Source organism: Artemia franciscana, chromosome 15 (assembly GCF_032884065.1).
Source record: "Artemia franciscana chromosome 15, ASM3288406v1, whole genome shotgun sequence".
NCBI classification, from domain to species: domain Eukaryota; kingdom Metazoa; phylum Arthropoda; class Branchiopoda; order Anostraca; family Artemiidae; genus Artemia; species Artemia franciscana.
This window is the reverse complement of record NC_088877.1, coordinates 1276359-1301242: the sequence shown is the minus strand read 5'-3', so window position 1 is coordinate 1301242 and position 24884 is coordinate 1276359. Positions and strand designations below refer to the sequence as shown.

At 35.5% G+C, this 24884-nt stretch overlaps 1 long non-coding RNA gene across 1 annotated transcript; it reads right to left on the bottom strand.

Annotated features, from left to right (window-relative positions):
- Positions 1-242: 242 nt before the first annotated feature.
- On the bottom strand, positions 243-23899 carry LOC136036688 (uncharacterized). The gene is made up of 3 exons (XR_010619768.1): positions 23599-23899; positions 14226-14456; positions 243-692 (listed from the first exon to the last, which is right to left on the bottom strand). It is a non-coding gene; the product is annotated as an uncharacterized LOC136036688 (long non-coding RNA).
- Positions 23900-24884: the final 985 nt, after the last annotated feature.

Below are 24884 nucleotides of genomic sequence, written 5' to 3'. Positions count from 1 at the left end.
AAATAGGTCTGTCGAAACTGTTTTTGAAACATAACCACAATATCACTTTTCCTTCATGGCATCCCCTTCTTAAAAGGGGATGCTTAAAGTTGAAAGTATACAATAGTTGTTCGTGTATAGTAAGTGCTCTTCATAAATTGTTTTGATAAACATAGTTATGTATTTATTTTAATTTTCTCTATCTTGTACTCTGTCCCTATGAACTATCCCTAGCTATAAGAACAACAAGCAGTTTGCAAGAATACAAAGAAACAATATTTTATTGATTAAATTTATATTAAAATATAAAATAAAAAAATGTTGTTGTATGTTGAGTCAGGAAGAGGTTCTTTGGCAGGAGCAGAGGCCACATAATTGCACAGCTTCAATGAGCAGTAAATTCGTTAGGTGAAGGATGAGCAAAAAATTGAAGCAAAATTGATTAAAAATTTTTTTGAGGGTTCTATTTTCTTAGTAAAATATAAAAAGGGGAGCAAAAAAAATATACGCGAATTTTGCTGAGATTCTATTTAACTTGAGGTTTAGAACCCTTGTTTTTTTATTTAAACTTTAAAATTATAAGAAACCAGTTCTGTTGCACTGTCTTTTTATGTAAATATAAGCGTCTATACACAAAAAGACGAATGCAACAGAGAACAGGCTTATACAGAGAAATTTACTTTCCGAAATTTACTGCCCAGTTACTTCATTATCTAGAAAAGAAAAGAAAAGTCAATCATTTGCAGACAATAGACAATATGTTTTTCCGAACTAAAAAATTTATAAAAGGATACATTTTGAAGACTGGCTAAATACATTACAAGAGCGAAAACCTCGAGATGGTTGCGATGTCTGGTCAAGACCTTTTTTCTTCACATATAATTATGCTTGCTATTAACAAATCCTTTTAGACTTTCCTGGAACATTTTGTGATATAGGAAAAGCACAGATACAAATGTGTTCCTAAAAACTGAATTAGTCAATAAAAGATAAATGCTAAATGTGAAAATGAGCACTACCTAAGGAGGGGCGGGGGTAGCATGGATTAGTTTTTGGCGGAAAAGAAATTTTCTGGGCAAAAACTTACATGGGTAGATAAGGTGTGATTTAAAAAAATTACATTTTCTAAGAGCCCCACGGAGATAAAAACCATCGAAAAAGTGATGAAGAACTAATATATTATACATATATATATATATATATATATATATATATATATATATATATATATATATATATATATTATATATATATATAAACGATCATGCTTAGCAATCAGAAAAGTTGTAGCATTGTTTTCTCAAGTAATTCTCGGAGTAAGTTTTTAATGTTTATTCCCATTTCTCACAAACTGTTCACGTGAAGAAAATCCATCAAAATAATCAACATAAACAGAGCAAAATCCACAACCCTATGGCTCCAAATTCAAACAACTACTAAGCTTTAACCGCAAAATATGAATTTCATATAAAGAACTAAAGCTTTTCTATTTTTGCATCAACGCCTATCCATAATTTATAAATTCAGGACTAAAGGAGTTGTACAATTTAGACAGTTCTCAGTTCTCTTTGCACAAAAAATAGGTCGGCACACTCTTCCGCACAGCCATAAAATTTTCCTTTCTAAACTGTACCTACTTAATGATAGTTTGGTAAACATCATTACAGTAACCAATTTAACTTCTTAAGTATATACTGAATACACCTTTCACCTTTCTAAAACAATAGGCCAAGTCAAGCTTTTCTAAAAGCACTAGCTATCCTTTTATCAAAAATAATATTCACGACACATAATAGACATCTGCTTATCTTATTTCACGTCCACAATACACAGGAGCTCATTTAACATAATACAGTATCCGGAACTGCGGTCTCATTATTTTTTATACTTTTATTACTTACTCTAACTCCTCCCTTCCTTTACTTCCAAATTACCAAAAATTCCGTCACCATATTCTATATAATTTCCTAGTTTCAAACACCGCCGAAATGCCCAACCTACTTCATCTCAACAACCCCTTTACCGATCGTGGAGGCCCAATTCCTACTTTTAACCACGGATACTCCAAATTGACGGCTTCTTCTCATTTTCTGTGGCAACAGCTGCAACCACGATGTTTAAATATAAGATAAGCCTTATGGCATGTAGCAATAGCTGCAACCTAGAAAATATCGACTCTTAATAAGATTAAACAAGGGGCAACTTTAAAAATTAAAACGAACAGAAATTATTCCCTATATGAAAGGGGTTCTCCCCTCTTAAGCCCCTCGCTATTTACGCTAAAGTTCTTTAATGTTTTAAAAAGTAGAGTTGTGAGTAAGGGTCAAACTTTAGCGTAAAGAGCGAGGTACTGTGGAGGGGAAAAACCCTCTTGTTTACGTAATAATTTCTGTTCGTTTTAATGTTGCTCCCAGCTTACTTCCAGCTGACAAAACTTTTTTCCTTTATTTTATCTTTGTTTTTATTTTAAATAATGTTAGAAAATCCAAGGACCCCTTCACAGAAATTATCTTCCCTCGTGATGAAGTCCTCCGTGGAAATAACCTCCCACTTGCCCCTCCCCCTGACCCTCTACTTCTCAATAACCATTACTATATGTAAATAATGCTCAAAGTTCTTAACTTGCAGCCCCTTCCCCCGAGGACTGTGGGTGATAAGTCGTCCCGAAAGACATTATTATTAGGTTATTTGACTATGCTGAACAAAATGTCTATCTCAAAATTTCGATCCGGTGACTTTGGGAAGAATATAAGTTTGGGAGGGGGCCAATGTGCCCTCCAATTTTTTTGGTCATTTAAAAAGGGCTCTAGAACTTTTAATTTTCGTCAGAATGAGCCTTCTCGGGACATTCTAGGACCACTGGGTCGATACAATCACCCCTGGAAAAAAACAAAAAAAAAAACAATAAATACGCAAAAAATCTTCTGGCAAAAAATACAAATTCCACATTTTGTAGATATGAGCTTGAAACTTCAACATTATGGTTCTCTGATGCAATGAATCTGATGGTGTGATTTTCGTTAAGATTATTTTACTTTTAGGGGTTGTTTCCCCCTATTTTTTAAAATAAGGCTAATTTTCTCAGGCTCTTAACTTTTGATGGGTAAAACTAAACTTGATGAAACTTATATATATAAAATCAGCATTACAATCCAATTCTTTTGATGTAACTACTGGTATAAATTTTTTTAGAGTTTCGGTTACTATTAGAGGGCAACCACCCCTCCTAAGAAGCCCTTTAAGCAAACTGCCATGTGAACCCCAATGAAATCAGATAAAATTGTATCCAGTGTGTTCAAAATCGTCCAAAGGTCCGAAAAATGACATAAAGGCATGACCCATAAGCCCTGGGACAATCGCTATAGATTATGCAAAATTCCCAATTGTTTACAGATCGGTTTATAGTTTTATAAAATAATTAAAAATGGACATAATCTGAACATGGAGGTGTGATTGGGTAAAAACTTGCAGGGATCGTTCTTTTCACCCAGAAGCACATTGGGTTTGTAGAAGTACGGGAACAGGGTACCACCAAAAAGGACGACTTTTTCTGTTCAGCTTGAAACTTTTTTCCATAGTCCCTTCGGCCTCCCAGTACTGAACGGATAAATTTGGGCCAAAACTTTTAATCCGTGATCAATTTGATACTTAGATTGTAAGTTCTTCGGCCAAGAGTACATTAAGACAGAAACAAATCTTTTTGGGGACATGTGCCCAAAGCTGGAGCCCGAAAAAGGGCAAAAAAGCTTTTTTCTGTTCAGCTCAAAACATAATCCTAAGTTCTTGGGCTAAGGGACCATACATTTTGACTGGGGTTGGGGAGGCTGCTAAAGATCAATTGATAGGCAAAAACAAATTTGTTGTCTTAGATAAGTTTGAAACTGACAGCCGTAAGACCTTGAACCAAAGTGAACTTATTGCAAAAAATGTGTTGGGTCAAATGGAGCCCAAAAAAGGACAAAAAAAAGGTATTCCACCCGTTAACTAGGAAAATCAACAGGCAGATTTTTTTTTAGATCGGATTAAAATTTATATGCAGACAGGGTCAAGAGAACCTTAATGAAGACGAAAGATTTTGAAAAAAAAATGCTGTGTTGATTCTTCAAGTCAGAAAATATGTGCAATATTGCTCAGTACCTCTCCTATAGCACCCCTTAGTACCTGACGGTGCATACTGCGTGCATGGTCAAAGATACCCTTCTAAATATGTTTTAAAATAGCTTTGCTCAAACAAAAGCTATAAATTATGTATCAGTGCGAAAATACAACAAGATCTAGGTGAGGTATTTTAAATTCCTAGTGACGTAAAACTGAAATTATTCCTAGTTCCCAGTCCTAAGCCTTAATTATAAAAAAATACACTTTTAAAAACACTTTTAAATACACTTTAAATATCCATTATCAATGAGTTCTACAACTCTGATTTTCTCAGAGATTTTGGAGTTTCTAAAGGATATCAACGTTACCTTGTGATTCCATTACATTTTCACTATGAAAAAGACAATGGAAAATGAGCTGGTTTGTTAATGAAGATCTATTGTGTAGAAGAGAGCAAGAGTGAGTGGGAAGAGCCGTATTGGTACCAGCCAGCCTCTAGGCCTTAAACTGCTGGGGAAAGGCAGTTCAAGTACTCACACTTCCCACAAACAGTGATGACACATTTCGCATTAAAAAATAAAAATAATGGCACTTTGCTGATGACAGTTACAATTTTACAATGACCGTTTATCAGAAGACCAAGAAAATGAAAAAAAAAAAAAAATTACAATGGCTGGCAAAACAATGATATTTTGTCGGATAAAAAGAAACACAAAATAATGATAAAACTTAGTAAAATAACAGTTATTTATGTAGGAGACACACAAAAATGAAAGAACATTATGTTTTTCAAGCATGCAAATTTCCAGAAATAAATTAAATAGTCTACAAAACAAGAAGACTTATGAATACTTAATTTGGCGGGTAGCAAAATAAATTTACAGCAGGATTCAAGGATTATTTAATTACCAAGAAACTGTGATTTCCCTAGTTGAAAACTTTCAACAACAATTATCCACCAGATTAGATTAGGACAATTTGACGACGATAATTTCGAAGACGATATTTTTTTAAGATGAAGACTTAAAGAAGTGAAACAAATTTTGTAATTATCTATAACTTTTTTCTCTCTCATAACAACATGCAGAGCGTCGCAACTGAATAATATGTCGCTGTCTTTGAAGTAAAACATAGTCAGCTGTATGTTGATTACGGCAACAATTCTCCAGAAACAGGCAAAATTTCTCAAGACATACTGAATTCTAAATGCATAACCTGGCTTGTGAATTAGCCATTTCATTAATGATCTAGATCAGGAATATGTTTTTCCACCGACAATTGGGATCGTGAGTTCATAATCTAGATTATGAATTCAACAACTTCGCTTCGCAAAGTGAGCGTATACCCCTTTCACATAACTTATCTTCATCACTGACATAGTCTCTATCAGTATGTCAATATTATTCAAACCCATTGAAGACATAACGTCGTAAAGAGTTCAAGAACAAAATCCTCTAAAACTTGATAGTGCGTTGTTTATGAAGGTGCTAAAGCTGATTGCGATGCTTCTTGATGCACAAGTTACAACATATTGTGGGTGTTGCATGCAACACTGAATACATATATTTTGATTAAAAACAAATAAGCAGACTAAAAAATTGATATCGTCATCCATTCAATACGTCAATATCAAATAACGAGCCATAATTTTTCCACATTTCATAGAATTTTTTCAAGTAACAGTTTCATATGGGAATCCAAACCAGTTTTACATCACTGAATAGGTCTTTTGAATTAAAACAAAAAAATAATGTCAGGCTTGATTTTCTATATTTCCTTATATCAGGAATGATATATCAGATTTTTTTATATTAGCCTTTTTACATCAGCCACTTTAAAAGAAAAGCAGATCTTTCATTATAGTTAACTTTCGGTGTATTACAGTTTAATAAATCTTTTTTCTGATGAACAGTACATTGCCCCAACTATTGTTATGATCAATGCAGTTCAATCTAAACTATATGATTTTTATATTTTTATTTTGGCAACTCCCCATTGGTCATTATAATTTTAGTCAGAGAGGAGTAATAAACCGAAAATACCTAGACTCTATTCAGCCCAGACCTATCGTTTCAACAAAGTCACCGACAACTTCAGCAAATGAAGATGAATAGACATAAAAATCAGCCTGCTCTCTCAGAATAAAAAATTATAATTGTAAAGAAAGGTTATAAATGTTCTTAGGACAAATTGACCATATTTTTATTCGTAATATCAATCGTAAGAACTGGAGACAAATAGCGACATGAAGGTGGCACCATCCTTGGAAGATCTACTGTCACAAACAACCGCATAAGGGTTAGCCTGTTTTCATCTACCATTGACCACCTTTGAGTGGCTAGGTAGCTTCCACACGAAAAAAAAAATGTCCTACAGAGGACGATAAATTCCATAATGCAGAAGAAATTTCACCAGTCGATTTTAAAAGAAATATTTTGAGAGAAAACTATTCATCAAAACAAATAGATAAAACAATAATACTAAATTACAAACAAATTTGTGAAAACTGGACAAAACTAATTCATATTTTCACTTTCAAAAGCATGGCCTTCAACTTCAACAGAGACATTAGTAATTTGTCCAAATACAATTTTTCTCGCCTAATCTTCCTACAATATAGTTTTCTTTTCCGAGCGAGGGAAAATATTTTATCGAATAGATTTTCTAGAGTTGTTTAGTAAGAAGAACGTAGAACACAATCAAGAATTTCATCTAATTCCTGAAATTGAACAAACCATAATGCCGACAGGGTAAAAGTTCAGTTCGATTCCGCAATATTTTTTTTTAAAGAAACCTTTCATCATTTGTTACAAATCAGTTCTAGTCAGAACCTTTTTTATCAACAGGCTAAAAACCCGAATTGGAGCCTGATTTCACCGATTACGTTCAGCTTGTTGTCTGTTAGAACAGCCCACACGCGCAGTGGCGTAGTGGGCTAAAATTTCGGTTAAAAAAAACTCACACTTTCTACTCCACTGAGCACACTCCAAAGTTTCTGCGACCTTGAGGTGGAGGTACGGATGAAGAAGGGACAGTCCTTCTCCTCTACGGAATAAATTCTGATCATTTTGGGGTTTAGTGTTATTCTATACTTTCATAATAACAGCGTAGACCAGAAATATTCCCAGAAATCAATTTCACTTTTTTATGCGTTTTTTTAAAGTTTCTTTTGTGCCCCCCCCCCCAAAAAAAAAACCTTTACCAGAAAACACCTTTTTGCTGGGAACCGTATTCGCCGAGAAGGGGATTACCGGCATGATTTTAAAAATAATTTGAAAAAAAAAAGTCTTTTTCAAATGAAAGTGCCATAAGAAAAACTTTTCATCCCAGATCACCTGCAAGAAATTTTGTGCGTGGAATCTTCAGCTAGAATGGAATTGTCTTGGGGGAATTTCCCTGGAATGGGGGAAGGACATTTTTACGTGAAAACAACTTTCTACGGTGGAATTTTTCCGTTGGTGAAGGAATTTTTCACGGAGGGGGCGGGGAGCCAAATTTCTCGGTGTTATTAAAAGCGATCACAAATTAAATTATAAAAAAGTTTCTTCAACTGAAAGTAAGGAGCAACATCAAAACTTCATTTCAAATTAAAGTACAGAACAACATTGAAAAAGACAAAAATTAGTCCATATATGATTGGGGGCTGCACCCGCCCAAATCCCTTGTTCATTAAACTAACGTATATATTACTTTGACAAAGCCTTTTATTCTAATTAAACGGCCCTAATGTTTATGAAGTCTTTCTTAAAGAATTGGGAAAGAAGTCAAACTTTAGCGTAAAGAGAGATGGGCTTAAGATATGGAAGCCCCCTCATATATCGAGAAAGTTTGTTAATTTGAAGTGTTAATGTAGGTCCTTACTTTTAGTTAAAAACTTGTTTTTTCTATTAAATTTCATAAAAAGATTACTGTATTGAAATTAACAACACATCCTTCGCGCAGGATTCTGATTAATGGACAAAAATTCCGGGATTGGTCAGTTTTGGTGGGCGTTTTCGGGCAGAAAACTCTCTTTTTAGCTAATTTATCTACTATGGGTTACCTCCCCGTAGTAGCATAATATTAGCAGGCATGAATATATAATGAGTCAGATGTAATAAGCTTGAGACTGTCTGTGCAGAATTTTGACTCTTGTTGATAGAAGAGCATCGTCAAGTGCTGTAAACCATGTTGTGACAAAGAATGGGTCCAGGATTGTGCATAGCCTCCATTCATACTGAAGATCCCTGGGACTTCTTGGTGTCCGGTTCTAAGCCGGTTTACGCACTTCAGTGTAGATTTGGGAAGATGCGTTGGCCCCCATTCTGCACTGGTATCCATGACCATTGCTTTTCTTGAGGGCAAAATAATTTCAATGATTTAAAGAATATGACAATTGGAACTTGGTATGTTTCGACGTTCAAAAATAACTCTCGTATCAACGTTTTGACTGACAAATTCAGACAGCTCGAACTGGACTTGTTAGGAGTTTCAGAACTCATATGCACATTAGGTGATGAAGAATTTATTTTCTGAGGCAGGAAGGATGTAATACATAGACAAGGAGTAGGGCTCATGATGAATAAGGAAGCTGCTAATTCTTGTTTAGGCTGGGAAGGTATTAATAATAGAGTACTAATTGCTCGTTTTATGACAATAAAGTTCAGGGTATCCGTTATCGTAGTATATGTCCATGCACAGCCGACTGACGAAAATGGTAGTGACTCAGCTGAATTTTATTTACAATTACAGGAGCAAAGGGACAGTGTCCCTGGTAGAAATATTATATTTTATTAAGATTTTAACACCCTGGTCGGTAGAAATAGCAATAGATGGTATCCTATCCAAGGTAAATTTGGTGTAGGAAAAGAAAACAGCAATGGCTGCAGACTGTTGCAATTGTGTAGGTATAAAAATCCAGTTATGACCAATACGGTATTAGACATTAAATGGTCCATAAGTTAACACGGTATTGTCGGGATGGTAAGACAACAAGGTTTCTTGATGTTATTGAAAACCGAAGACTGACAGGATCAAGTTACTAGGCTATACAGGAGTGCTGTCATTGATGTTAAAAGTAAATATCAACATCTGATAGTGTCTAGGGTTAATTTAAAGCTGAAATTTCGGAAGGGTAACAACCTCCCGGTAATTTATTATGTTAGTGGACTCCAGGATGAGAATTTGAGAGAAACTTTTCAGGAACAGTTGAATACCACACTAAAGAGTTTAAAATTTGACAAGGTGGAAGATAAATAGAATAATTTCAGGAAAACCATTTACGAGCTTGCTGATGGTGTCTTAGGGATAAAACTTAGGACTGCACCTAGGGATATTAGTGGAAAGGCTTTATGTTCAATAAAGAGGGGAAGGGGCCTGGTTGAGTGATAGATCATATGAAAACTAAGGAATGTAGAGAAGGTTGAGAAAGCGTTAAAATATGAACGAAGGAGGTGTGAAGCGGATACCATGGAAAAAATTACCGAAGATCCTGAAGATGCAGCTAGATGGCATATTAGTAAAATACTGTACTGGCGTGTCAAAAAATTGAGAGGGAGTAGTCAATCTGTACTTGTCCCAGTTAAAGATAGGAACGGCGCCACAATTAGGATAAGGAAAGAGTCAAAGAGAGGTGAGTAGAACATTTTGACATTGTGCTAAACCGAGAAAGAGTTGTAGGAAAAGATATAGAAGAAAATAAATTTTTTTATATCTTAAAAGTGAAGAAAGATTTGTTTTTGTCAGGGAGAATTAGCAACAGTACTAAAAGGATTAAAAAATAACAAAGCTCCATGTGCTGATCGTATGTTAAATGAGTTTCTTAAATATGGCGGCTCTAAGGTTAGAAATAAGTTACTGAAGATTATGAATATGATTCATAGCAATACATACTCATAGCAGTACATAGCAATTTTAGGAAAACCTTAATTAAAACACTGTATAAGAGATGTGATAAGAGTGAGTGTGGTAATTATCGAGGCATTATGAGCAAGCGTTCGGTACTGTTGATAGAAGATCTTTAGTAAAGGTTTAATCCTTGTATTGTATTCTCCTTTATATGGATTTCATCTTAAGAAGCACAGGACAGGCAATAGGAGACCATGAAATCAAATGGAGAGGAAGAAATCTCCTGGACTTAAATTATGCTGATGATTTAAGTATCCTAGATGAAAATGTGAGCAACGTGAATGAGCTTTTAGAGGTTTTGCGAGTTAAGAGTTCTAGAATGGGTTTGAAAATAAATGTTGAGAGGACTAAGTCACTAAGGCTAGGAATACATGAAGATCAAAAGTGACGTTTGGTAACACAAAGATTCATCAGGTGGATACCTTCACTTACCTTGGAAGTGTTATTAGTAAAGACGGTGGGAGCAGTGAAGACGTTAAAAGTAGAATAGCGAAGGCTCAGGGTGTTTTTTCACAGATAAAAAAAGTTCGGAACACTACAAAGACAAGTCTACAAACCAAGATTAGAATATTGGAAACTAAAGTGAAGACAGCGGTCAAATATAGCTCAAAATCATGGGCGCTCTGAAAAGTGGATCAAAATCTCCTATATGTTTTCCAGAGAAATTGCCTACAGATTTTTCTGGGTACCCAGCTGACTGACCGTATTCCAAACAGTAGATTATACGAAAAGTGTAGTTCAATTCCGCTTTCCTGAGCCATAATGGGTGAATTTACAAAGACTGTCCTTTTCGGCCAACCGTCTAGGCTAAACGGAAAGCAGGTTGTTTGCGGCTGGAGTGGGAGGATGGCATAAAGAAATATTTAAAGGAAATGGTAACTTCCAGGGAGGCTGTAAACAGGGAGGCTTTAAATAGATTGGGATGGAGGAGCGTGCGTAGCTGTGTTAGCCTCAGGTGGCTTGATGTTGCGGTGAGTTGTTAGTAGTAGTATTGATTATTATAAATATTTTAATAACAAATACTTAATTATTAAAAACATCAGGTCCGGCCCGGCCCCTTCATATGTGAAACAGATCTGCCAAAATTAATATGCAAATTTCATTTTAGCTTTCCACGTACGGAAAGCCAAATCCGAACCTACATTATTTGAAAAACGTTCAGGAATTAAACAAAAAATTTTTTTTTTTACTGAAAATAAGGAGTGACGCTAAAACTTAAAACGAACAGAATTTATTCCGTATATAAAAGGGAATATCCCCTCTCCAATGCCTCGTTCTATACGCTAAAGTTTTCAGTGTTTCAAAAATAAGAATTGTGACAAAAAGTCAAACTATAGTGTTAAGAGCAAGGCGTTGAGGAGGGAACAACCCCTTTCATATACGAATTAATTTTTGTTCGTTTTAAGTTATAATGTTGTTCCTTTCTTTCACTTTAAAAAAACACTTTTTTTTTTCGTTTAATTAATAAAAGAAAATCGTATCCCCAATTGCTTACGCATAGCAGTTGTCATTGGGAAGTAAACATGCATTTTTCGGGGAGGCAAATTTCTATGGGGGAATTTTCAGTGGTGGGATGTGGGGGATGCCCCATCTTAAATACTTCGTTCTTTATGCTAAAGCATGAATTTGTATCCCAGTCCTTTACAAACGACAAGTGAAAAACAAGCTTCGTTAAATTAGAATAAGAAGCTTTTTAAAAATTTTAAATAACGTTAGCGTGAAGAAGAAGGTATTTCGGAAGGGTATCCTCCTTATATACGTAATAATTTCTATTCGTTTATGTTTTAATGTTGATCCTTAATTTCAGTTGAAGAAACCTGCTCTTTTTTTTGCTTAGTCAAACAGTTCATGGTAACGAACTGTAGTAAGGAGCGACCCGGCTCAATAGTAAACGAAACTCTAAAAAACGGAAGTTTGATGCTAAAAGATACATCAAAAGAATCGAACTTTCACGCTGATTCTAAATATATAAGTTTCAATTAATTTAGTCTTTTTCATCAAAAGTTACGAGCCTTAGAAAATTTGCCTTATTTTGGAAAATAGGGGGAAACATCCCCTAAAAGTCATAGAATCTTAACGAAAATCACACCATCGCATTCGGCGTATCAGAGAACCCTATAGCAAAAATTTCAAGCTCCTATGTAAAAAAAAAATGTGGAATTTCGTATTTTTTGCCAGAAGACAAATCACGGGTGCGTCTTTATTTTTTTTTTTTTTTAGTGTTTTTTTTTTTTCCAGGGGTCATCGTATCGACCAAGTGGTCCTAGAGTGTCGCAAGAGGGCTCATTCTTACGGAAATGAAAAGTTCTAGTGCCCTTTAAGTAATCAAAAAAAAATGGAGGGCACCTAGGCCCCCTCCCACGCTCATTTTTTTCTAAAAGTCAACGGATTAAAATTTTGAGATAACCATTTTGTTCCGCATAGTCGAAAACCATAATAACTATGTCTTTGGGAATGACTTACTCCCCCACAATCCCTGGGGGAGGGGCTGCAAGTTACAAACTTTAACCAGTGTTTTCATATAGTAATGGTTATTGGGAAGTGTACAGACGTTTTCAGGGGGATTTTTTGGTTTGGGGGGTGGGGTTGATGGGAGGGGGGCTATGCGGGAGGATATTTCCTTGGAGGAATATGTCATGGGGGAAGAAAAATTCAATGAAAAGGGCGCAGGATTTTCTAGCATTACTATTAAATAACAATGAAAAAATAAACATGAAAACATTTTTTCAATTGAAAATAAGGAATAGCATTGAAATTTAAAACGAACAGAGATTATTACACATATGAGGGGTTCTAAAAATACTTTAGCATAAAGACCGAGGTATTTAGGAGGAGATAAATACCTCGCTCTTTATGCTAAAGTATTTTTAGTAATTTCAACTATTTATTCTACGGCCTTTTTGATTCAGGGGTCATTCTTAAAGAATTGGGACAAAACTTACGATTTAGTGTAAAGAGCGAGGTATTAACGAGGGTACAAACCCCCTCGTACACATAATAAAAATATAAGAATATAAAAGTTTGTTACGTAAGTTAATTTTTAAGTTACGCATATTTTGTACTAATAAATCGTTCGTTAAAAATTTAAAGTTCTAGTAGCCTTTTTAAGTAACCGAAAATTTGGAGGGCAGCTAGGCCTCCTTCCCCAACCCTTATTTCTCAAAATCGTCTGATCAAAACTAAGAGAAAGCCATTTAGCCAAAAAAAAATTAATATACAAATTTCAGTTCAATAATTTATGTGCGGAGAGCCAAAATCAAACATGCATTAATTCAAAAACGTTCAGAAATTAAATAAAAAAAACTAGTTTTTTTTTAACTGAAAGTAAGGAGCGACATTAAAACTAAAAACGAACAGAAATTACTCCGTATATGAAATGGGTTGTCCCCTCCGCAATCCCTTGCTCTTTACGCTAAAGTTTGACTCTTTGCCACAATGCTACTTTTTAAAACAATTAAAAGCTTTAGCGTAAAGAACGAGGGATTGCGGAGGGGACAATCCATTTCATATACGGAGTAATTTCTGTTCATTTTAAGCTTTAATGTCGCTCCTTACTTTCAGTTAAAAAAATTAGTTTTTTTTTATTTAATCACTCAAAGGCATAAACCATTCTCAGGAGAAAACATTGAAATCCTGCAATTTTCAATGGCCGAAAATAGCCAGTAATTTATTTTTCTTTACTTGGAGACTGACCCCGTGTAATCCCAAATCTAGATTTTTGTGGTAAGTGTTTTGAAATATCGCATCAGTAAATATGAATTTTGAATACTCGGGTATATTCGGCTATGTTTCTGGATTTGCAGCTCAGGGATTTTGTGCTGACTTTTGCATGGCCTCTCCTTGTGTCACTCAAAGTTTTCACGATTTATAAACTTGATATGTAAAATGCTTCGAGGGCGTCTCTTCAACATTTTTCATATGATTTATACTATGTTTTTTCAATTGATAGTTCCAAAACACCCATCTAGGTAAACATTCATGCCCATCTGTAATCCGTCTCACTCTGTAAGAAAGGTGAGAATGTTGTAACTGCTGGAATTTGGATCGCAAGTAAAACTATTACAAACTTTCTTAAAGAGTTGCGTGTTTGGTATAAAAAGGTACCAAGGGTGAGATTTGCGTCTTACAGAAGTAAAGAAGACTGGCTCAGTTCAAATAAGATGGCAGAAGTTGGGGAAGAAATATTAAAGATCCAACTTGAACCTGCTTCGTCCCCTAAAACTCTTCCATTGAAAAAAAAAAGGATAAAAAAACACACTTACCGAGTAGCTTGCTTGATAGCGATGGAACAATTGGCTGCATAATAGTTCCAACAATCCGGAGTGTTTCAATACAAGCTCCTAGGATAAGGTACACATCGTCCATTTTATTCTGCTTCTTCAATTCCCATGGCTTTTTCGACTGCATAAGCTTGTTTGCACGTGTCAACGTCAGCATTATCGATTCAAGCCCCATTTTAAACTCTAAGCGTTCAAAATGCTGGAGCACCTCACCTAAAAAAAAAAACACAAAGCTGACCAAAACCCTTGCAAGATACGGTTTGATGAAGGGTAGCACTTTGGCTGGCAAAAACCAGGTCTATAGACACAAAAGGGAGTATCAGCAAAAATTACGAAGTACAAATACGACATGCGATGAAGATTTTCCTTTTCTCAATTAAGTTGAAAGAAATACTTTCCCAGTTAGAGTTGAAGATTATGTCCATCATAGAGTCTATGTATAAAGACAGGATCATTTTATTATCATTTTTAGGAATTATTTGAGGTGATCTGCCGCTTCCCCCCCCCCTCCGCAAATTGGAAAGGGATATTATTCGCCATTCACTAAAAACTTGCTTATGACTTAAAATCATTTTATGTTTGGTTTTTCAATCCGGTTTTTCCAGCGTTTAAGGATGCATCATATACTACAAAAATTTGTAAGGAGATGAGAGAGCGGCAGCCTCCGGCAGTAAATTTGAATCGTTCAAATTAAAGAAATTAACGTCTTTAAATTTGCTAGGAGTTACAGTTCTATTCTGAGAAACATTATCATATTTCTTTATTGGAAAAATACATCCAAGCTCAAACACATTCAGGCGTATATTCTCTAAGCTTTTAAATTTGGACACCCAGCTCAATATTGATCCGACTTTGAGAAATGACGGGTGTCTGAGAGCTAATAACGAATTTTAAGCTCCAAATTATTCGAATTATCTTGAAATCTTTCAATTTTTGGGGGGAGGTTTACATACCCCATCTTTTCTATTTGTGAAGCCATTGTCACATAGTAAGTGATAAGAGTTTCTAGTACCTTAATCCCAACTTCAAAATTTTAGTCCACGCAAACCCTTCACTTTGCATTTATTCCTTTTCTATTGTTCTCTAGCCTTTTGGTTACATGGGTCGCAGTGGTTCAATTAAGTTCCTAGGTTTTTTTTATTAGTTGGATCAGATCTCTAGGGTTTGACCAAATCACTAATTACATCTTTTTATTGTGACATATATTCATTCCCAAACAGGAAAAAATTATTCCTACTTTTAGAGAACTTCTCGGAAACTAATTAAAAAAGGGCAAAAAAATAACTAACTAAGATTTATCTACAAAGTTATCTCATCCAGGGAAAAAGAATAGTAGAAAAATGCACTATTTTTTCCTACTTAACTAAATTATTCATTTAAAACAATATCTTAGTGTCACACTTTTTTTTCTACAAACATTAAAATTTACACACACATATTTGTAAATTTTACCTTCATGTCAGTAGTAAGTACTAGCGATATAACCAATTTATCGAAAAAGAAGGTGAATTCTCCCAGCTACGAATACGTCACTATATATTATATTTTAAGAGATGTTCCACACATAAAGAGTAGAAAAAAATCTTGATGGAGGTAATAAAATGGAAGATTCATAGAGATATAATACAAATTAGACAGTTCGCTCGAAGAAATTTCTCCTCGCAGATATTGCCCAATTCAAAATATCTGGAAACTTGCGTAGAAATATTTTAATCCTATAAGTCCTTAGATCCCCTTTTTAATTAATGAGGCAATTTTTAATTTTATAAACTTGGGGAAGAACTGGAATAAATATTGTTCGTTGTTTAGAGACTGGGATACAAAGTGACAATAAAACTAGGGAGTAATAAATAAGATCGACAAATAAAAAATTGTTTACAAAAGCCAGGAAACCTAAGAAGCAATGAACAAATAACATTTACAAAAAGAATAAAATAAAAGCATAAAAAAAAACCGCGGATAAACTGTAGAAAGAAATTTGAGATGGTATACATAAACTGCTGTATCTCTCGGATATGAATTTTTGGCATGATTTTTCTGTCTCATAAAAAAAACAAAAACAAAAGAAACAAAAACAATAGGTTTATAATAAATTTTTGATTTTGTAAACTTAGGGAAGAACAGGAATAAATTCGGCTTTTTATTAAGACACTACTACAAAGTACCAAGCGGACTGGACTAAATCAAAGTACCAAATGTAGAATACTGACAATGGAAAATTGAGACTTGGTTCACACTGACATTTAAAAAGACACAAAAGTAGCAGACGTGGGATTAGTTGCACTAAAACAGACAAAAACCTAATTAGAAAGCCAACAGCCAGCGAAACAACAGAAACACATTTCGCGGATGTGACATATATAGCTACACCATCAGCCCTACTTCTCATCCACTTTTCATTCTGTTTTCCTCGTTTACGTTGATTTATTTACTAAAGGTGGAAAAAAATCGTCCAAGTATTTCGAAGTATTTGACAAAAAATTCGTCAAAGTATTTCAAAGAATTTGAAAAAAATAATCGTCCAAGTATTTCGAGGTATTTGACAAAAAATTCATCGAAGTATTTGACAAAAAAATCGTCCAAGTATTTCGAAGCATTTGACAAAAATTCGTCGAAGCGTTTCGAAGCATTTGACATAAAAAAAATACCCAAGTATTTCGAAGCATTTGACGAAAAATTTGTCGAAGTATTCAAAATACAAAAAGGAGAATAAAACTATGTCAGTGTTATTAAAACACACTATTAAAAACATTTCATTAAAACATTATTAAAACATTTCAATACGAGAAACCTTCAATCCGGCAAAAAATTCATACTCTGGAAGACGAGATTGACTAAAAAGCTTACAAATGTAAACTCTAATGTACGCTACAATTAATATACGTTGTGTACATTAATATAGAACTACTACACGGTACAGTTTTGATAGCGCTGTTCATTTTAATGTACAATGTTTATAGCAATATAGCATTAACCTAAAACTTTAAAGCACAAGATCCTTCTAAATATCAAATTTCATTAAGATCTGGTCACCCTTTCGTAAGTTACAAATACCTCAATTTTCAAAATTACCCCCCCCCCCCCAATTCCACCAAAGAGAGCAGATCCGGTCCAGTTATGTCAGTCACGTATCTTAGACAGGTTTCTATTCTTCCATTCCAGTTTCATCCTGATCTCACCGCTTTAAGTATTTTCTAAGATTTCTGGTCCCCCCAACTGCCCCCCCCCCAATTACACCTGATCCGGTTGAGATTTAAAAATAAGATATCGGAGTTACGAGTTTCTTCTAAATATGAAGTTTCATGAAGCTCCGATCACTCCTTCGTAAGTTAAAAATACGTCATTTTTCTTATTTTTCAGAATTACCCCCCCCCCCCGCAATTGAGCGGATCCATTCCAATTATATAAATCACGTATGCAAGACTTCTGCTTATTTTTCCAACCAAGTTTCATCCCAATCCCTCCAATCTAAGCGTTTCACATCATTTTAGGTTTCCCCACCCCAAACTTCCCCCAATGTCACCAGATCCGGTCAAGATTTAAAATAAGAGCTTTGAGACACGATATCCTTCTAAAACTCAAATTTCATGGAGATCCAATCACCCGTTCGTAAGTTAAAAATACCTCATTTTTTCTAATTTATCAGAATTAACCCCCCCCCCCAACTACCCCAAAGAGAGCGGATCTGTTCTAGTTATGTCAATCATGTATCTAGGACTCGTGTTTTTTTTCCACCACGTTTCATCCCGATCCCTCCACTCTAAGTGTTTTCCAATTTTTAGGTTTCTCCCTCCCAACTCCCCCCCCCAATGTCACCAGATCCGGTCGGGTTTAAAATAAGAGCTCTGAGCCACGATATCCTTCTAAATATCAAATTTCATTGAGATCCGATCACCTGTTCGTAAGTTAAAAATACCTCATTTTTCTTTATTTTTCAGAAATACCCCCCCCCCCAACTACCCAAAAGAGAGCGGATCCTTTCCTTTTATGTCAATCATCTATCTAGGACCGTGTTTATTTTTCCCACCATGTTTCATCCCGATCCCTCCACTCTAAGTGTTTTCCAAGTTTTAGGTTTCCCCCTCCCAACTCCCTGCCCCATCACCAGATCCGGTCGGGATTTAAAATAAGAGCTCTAAGACACGATATCCTTCTAAATATCAAATTTCATTGAGATCCGATCACCCGTTCGTAAGTTGAAAATACCTCATTTTTCTAATTTTTAAGAATTACTCCCCCCCCCCCCAACTACCCCAAAGAGAGCAAATCAGTTTCGATTATGTCAATCATGCATCTGGGACTTGCGCTTATTTTTCCCATCAAGTTTCATCCCGATCCCGCCACTCTAAGTGTTTTCCAAGATTTTAGGTTTCCCCCTCCAACTCCCCCCAACGTCATCACACCCAGTCCGGATTTAAAATAAGAGCTCTGAGACACAATATCATTCCAAACATCAAATTTCATTAAGATCCAATCACCCGCTCATAAGTTAAAAATACTTCATTTTTTCTATTTTTCCGAATTAACTGGCCCCCACTCCCCCGCCCCAGATGGTCAAATCGGGAAAACGACTATTTCCAATTTAATCTGGTCCGGTCCTTGATACACTTGCCAAATTTCATCGTCCTAGCTTACTTGGAAGTGCCTAAGATAGCAAAACCGGGACTTTAGGTTTTCCCCCTCCAACTCCCCCCAATGTCATCAGATCCAGTCGGGATTTAAAATAAGAGCTCTGAGACACAATATCATTCCAAACATCAAATTTCATTAATATCCAATCACCCGCTGATAAGTTAAAAATACTTCATTTTTTCTATTTCTTGCAAATTAACCGGGCCCCCACTCCCCCCCCCCAGATGGTCAAATCGGGAAAACGACTATTTCTAATTTAATCTGGTCCGGTCCCTAATACGCTTGCCAAATTTCATCGTCCTAGCTTACCTGGAAGTGCCTAAAGTAGCAAAACCAGGACTGACAGACAGACTGACAGACAGACCGACAGAATTGGCGACTGCTATATGTCACTTGGTTAATACCAAGTGCCATAAAAACATAGCTCTATTAAGGGTTGCAATTTTCAAAAATGTTAAAATCAATGTTCTCATTAAACATTAACCATGATGGATCTCTCCTAATAGCCCTCCAAGATTCTAGATCAGCAGATGGACCCAAAACCCAGCTAAAATAGTAGTGTACAACGTCCCTCCAGAAATTCCTATTCAGGATCTAAAACAGGGGCTCTCTGACAAAACTGGTAACCCAATCCCAGTTGCTGATGTAACCCAATTGGGTAAACGAGATTCCAAAAGTTAAGCAAGTCTTTCTTATTCACACTAAGAGATGAAAATCATAACCTAGATCAGATATTCCTTTTTGGACAAAGGAAACCCCACAATCCCAACAAGCCAAAACCAATCCAATGCCCAAAAATGTTAAAAACTAGGACACACCTTGGGGCTGTAATGAGAAAAAATTACTCCAATTTTATAAATCACACATAAGACCCCATATAGATTATGGCCTCATAATTTAGGGTGCTTGTGCAAAGACCAATAAGCAAAAAATTGAAACAACACAAAATGATATAATCCATCTCATATTTGGTCTTAGGAAACCAACAAATACTAAGTTTCTGCTTACAGAGAGTGGACTATCACCAATAAACAAAAGAAGAAGGTTTTTTCTAATTAATTATCTTAAAAAATTGAAGCCAATAACTCTCAAACCCTGCATAACTGGTTAAGAAATTCATCTGTTTAGAGGCATTGCAAATGAATATGGACTAGAGAACTAACCCCCATTGCTTTTATACAGAAAAAAAATTTGCCAAACTCCATAAAATATTATATAATAACCATTTCCAAATTTTTGTTAATGGGTCCAAAATCAATGAGAAAGTGGCAAGTGGAGAGTTTAGTTTATTAGTGGAGAGTTTACATAATATTACTTTGGGTGAGAGATTACATGATAACACATCTGTAATGTCTGCTGAGTTAAACACCATAATCATGGCATTAGAGTTCCACACAGTTAATGAATTTATTATTGTTAATTTTAAAAATATTATATTTTATTCTCCTTCTTTATCAAGCCTAGAGCAGCTTTCTACAGCTTCTCAGTATAAGATTGATATTGACACGTTCGATTGTTTTAAGATTATTGATAATCTTGCTTTAAGATTTATAACAACTTATCTCCAGTATATTCTAAGCCACTTGGGTATATTTGGTAACAATAAGGCAGATGAAATTGCAAAATACTTTAAATATTGACCAGCCAAGTGGGAGACCAATCCCAAATAGAGGCATTTATCACTGGAGACTACCAGAGGTACTGTTAAATAAGAACAGTTCAACACTGTCACCTTTCCCCTATTCCCTTTCTAAGATTTATCACATAATTTGGTCTGGATCAAATGGGCTAAATTTCAGACGTCTTCACATCAGTTCCCTCATTCAAGTGGTGAAGTTCCCTCTTCCCCCCCCTTTGCAGGTCTTGTAATCTTAAAAATGAAACAATTGACCATTGCCTATGTGAATGTAATATGCTGACGTCTACACAGTATACTCTGTAATGTAAAATTTTAAAATGCTTCAAACACCACAAAATTTCACTATCAGCCAAGAGTCTTGCTGACCATTCTGCACACAGAGCAAAGAAATCTATATATATTCTCCTATAATTCAACTCCTAGATTCAAAAGCTTTACTGCAAGAAATTTGAGCAGATTCAAGATAAATAAGGGCAAACGAACTCAGTAGCTCTGTCCATCTCACAGAGTGAGTCAAAAGGAAAAGGACTGAATAGTGAAAACCCCACATCTTCTGAAAAAGAGAAGAAGTTAAAAATACCTAATTTTTCCTAATTTTTCAGAACTAACCCTTCCCCAAAGAGAGTAAATCTGTTATGGTTATGTCAATGATGTATCTAGGCCTTGTGCTTATTTTTCCACCAAGTTTCATCTTAATCCCTCAACTCTAAGCATTTCCCAAGATTTTGGGTTTCCCCCTCCAACTCCCCCCAATGTCATCGGATCCAATCGGGATTCAAAATTATGAGCTCTGAGACACGATATTTTTCTAAATATCAAATTTACTTAAGATCTGATCACTCATTAGTGATGAGTTAAAAATACCTCATTTTTAAAAAAAATTCCAAATTAACCATCCCCCCATTCACCCCTCCCCAGATAGTCAAAACAGGGAAAAAACTACTTATAATTTAATTGGTCTGGTCTCTGATATGCCTGCAAAATTTCATTGCCCTAGCTTATCTAGAAGGGCCTAAACTAGCAAAATCAGGACCAATAGACCAACAGAATTTGCAATTGCTATATGTCACTTGGTAGATACCAAGTGCCATAAAAACTCACCCTGGAGGCACAAGGAATTCTTGCATACTATTTGTGTGAGCATCTGTTCTCACAAGAAAGAAAAAAGCTGCATCAGTCTGGTTGATGCAATGAAGAACTGGCTCGAATTAATTCAAAATCAGGGGAATTTTGCTTCCTCAACCTGTGGCAGCATGCTGATGGTGTTCTGACACTTTGGTGGCAGTCAGCCAGGCCTCTTGTGGCAGTATTCAATGAATGTGACAGTGCAGAGCTGGGGTCAATATTAAACATTGGAAGTGCTGATTAGACCAGATGTACCTTCCCCTCCCGAAAGTTTACATTATGGGCACCCATGGGATGAGAACTAGCTAAAAGCTACCAGAAGTCTGGAAAAGTGAACATTCTTATTCTTTTAACTCTAATTAATCCAAAATTAAAAACACTTTAAGAAATAAATATCAGTATGTGTACTTTAAACTGTCAATCCAAATTCATTTGTTGTTGTATTATTTATCAGTAAAGAACAAACAATGTTCTGATCTTCAGGAGGCACAGCTTGATTCTACAAGGGGATATGAAGAATGTGACAATAAAATCATCCAGTGTGCTAACACATAAGCTAAATTGAACTAAAAACATAAGCCAAATTCCTAGGTGTCAGAACTGCATGCTGACAACTCGGAACTTTTGGAGGGGGGACTCCCCCTCCTTAACTCCACCCCTAGGCAAATCAGCCACACTCATATTGATTTCTGCTTGTTTTGAGCATCACCTGGTTACATATTGAAATTTCTCTCAGTTTTGCATTTCATTTATTGATTGATGGTGATTTGTGGTAGTTTTTGACTTGGATAATCATGTGACTTTATTTCTGCTCATTCTTGGTTTAACACACCTCTTCTTCAAAAAAATTATTTTGTGGAAAATAAATAACAGTTCAAATAAAGAAATATCCTTCTATTACAGTGAAAAAAAAAACAATAAAAGATACTGGATATTTGGAAGTTCCCTATTTGAACTATTTTTATCATCATGGGCAAGCAGTGTGGTCTCCCAGAATAGCCTTCAAGGGGGCTGCTGAGAGAATGACATTAAACTAAAAAAAAAGAAATTTTGGGAGGAGGAACATACTTGCTCCATCTTGACTCATGAAAAGCATTTGGTCTAAATGTTTATTAATGTTCTAAAAGCATTTGGTCTACAATTGTTAGATGAAAATAGCATTTAAATGATTCAAAATGAGGATAACATTGGAAGCACACATGATAATCTGATTAAAAGAAATATGCTCTATATTTTAAATTACCCTAGAAATTTTTATTGCTTAAGAACCTTTTTTATTTTGTATATATCGTTTGTCTATATTTGCCCATTTTCCTAACCTAAGCCCTTTCCAAGATAGCTATGAGTAGCCTGGCAAAACTAGAATTTAACCCAGGGTCCTCTAGAGCAAGAAGGAGTAGAGGTAGGTATTTCAAAATACCTTCCCATAACACACTTTAGTTTGTAGACCTGTCCCTGAAAGTTTTGTTTTCCAAACCTAACCCCTTTTCAAGATAGCAAAAATTAGCCAAACTAGAATTTTACCCTCTTTTGAAATGCTGCTGCTGGTGCAATTAGACTCCTTTGTCACCCTTTTTTTAAAATCATTTTAAATAATAGGCTGGGATATTTTTATCTAACATTTAAACTGAAATCTCACATCAGAAGCTTCTTGCCTAGTAAAAAATGCAAGAAAGCCACTTAAGAAAGAAGAAATAAAAGTGTCAATAGGTAAACAAACAGATCAAAGAAATAGGCTAGGCCTACATCAGGGAAAGGACTGTGAAAAAAACATCCTTTATATTTGTAAGAGAATAATATAAGGAGTCTAATAGTGCTACTTTTATTCTGTCAGTGTTTTCCTTCAGGCCCTACATGCTCAATCCCAGCAAATTTACCAAATGAGTTTGAATTGAAGTTGAGTTACTAGGCTACTTTATTAGGCCTATATGAAAGTCAGAAATGAAAAGACACACTTACATGTGTTGTTGAATTTGATGTTATGAGAGCATAAACTAGTTCCGTGATATAAAGGCCTTTTTTCGCGTCAACCAAAGAGACTGTTTGAGCTCAACCACTCGGTGTGGTTGAGCTCAACCGCTGTTTTTGCATGAAACAGTGACAAACCAGGTTGTCATGAAGGGTGTGTTCCAGGGACTTACTGTAGTAACCGAATGGTTACTATTTCCGTTCCTAGCGGGAAAATGGTTACTGCCCAACCCACTGGGAACGAGAATAGTTACTGCCGGCAGTAACCGCAGTAAGTGATTTTCTTACCGTGCTCAAAAGAATGGTTAGCGCAGTAAGTACATAATTCACCTTCTTCAACAAAAATCTCATTCAACAAAAAATAAATATGGACAAGAATGAAGTAATGGAATATCAAGTTATTTGCTTGGAAGAAGGTGGGACAGCGATTTTGCAAAAGAAAGAGGGATCTGAGCCAGGTTAGTAAATCACCATATTTTGGGATCAACATTAAAGGACACCCTGAGTAGTAGGCTATCTATTAGCAAGTAGGTTAAATCAATGAAAAACTTATTATTTAATTTAAAGATTTCCATGTTTTCTGGCATATCAGGCATAATTATTACCTTAAATTGCCATTTGGAATCATTCTAAGGATTGACTTCTTCCAGGTAACATTGAGGCTCCATTAAATTGCCACATGGTAGCATTTGAAGCATTAATTCCTTTTAGGCTCTGTAAACACGCCTAGGAGAAGTATTACAGATAAGTTGAGGATTTATGGGCTGCCAAATCATTATTCTGAGACTGTCTTTAATCCTATTGAAGAAGTAGGCTAGGGTAGACTATTCAGAGTCTATTCCAAAGGATGGTAATTTTGTCCAGTAAAACTCTAGTTGATTGACTTCTTGCTATCACTGAAAGGGGTTAGGTTAGGAAAATGAAACTTTCAGGGATGGGTGTACAGGCTAAAGTATGTCCTGGGAAGGTATTTCAAAGTACGCATCTCTACTCATTCTTGCTCTAGAGGGCCCTGATCTTTGATGACCTTCAAAATATATATAGCTGAAGTTACATGTTTCCCATTGATTCTGCCAATCTATCCCTCAACCTTTAACTCCCTGTTAATTGAAGCAACTGTAACAAAGCAAGAATGGGGGAAAAGGTAACAGGTGACAGAATACATTGGAACTACATAATTTTGGCTATATATTTGCACATTAGGCAGGTTGGAGGTAAATTATAGTATAGAGATGCATGTTTTCCCTTTGGTATGTAGGCTAAGTAGAAAGTCACTT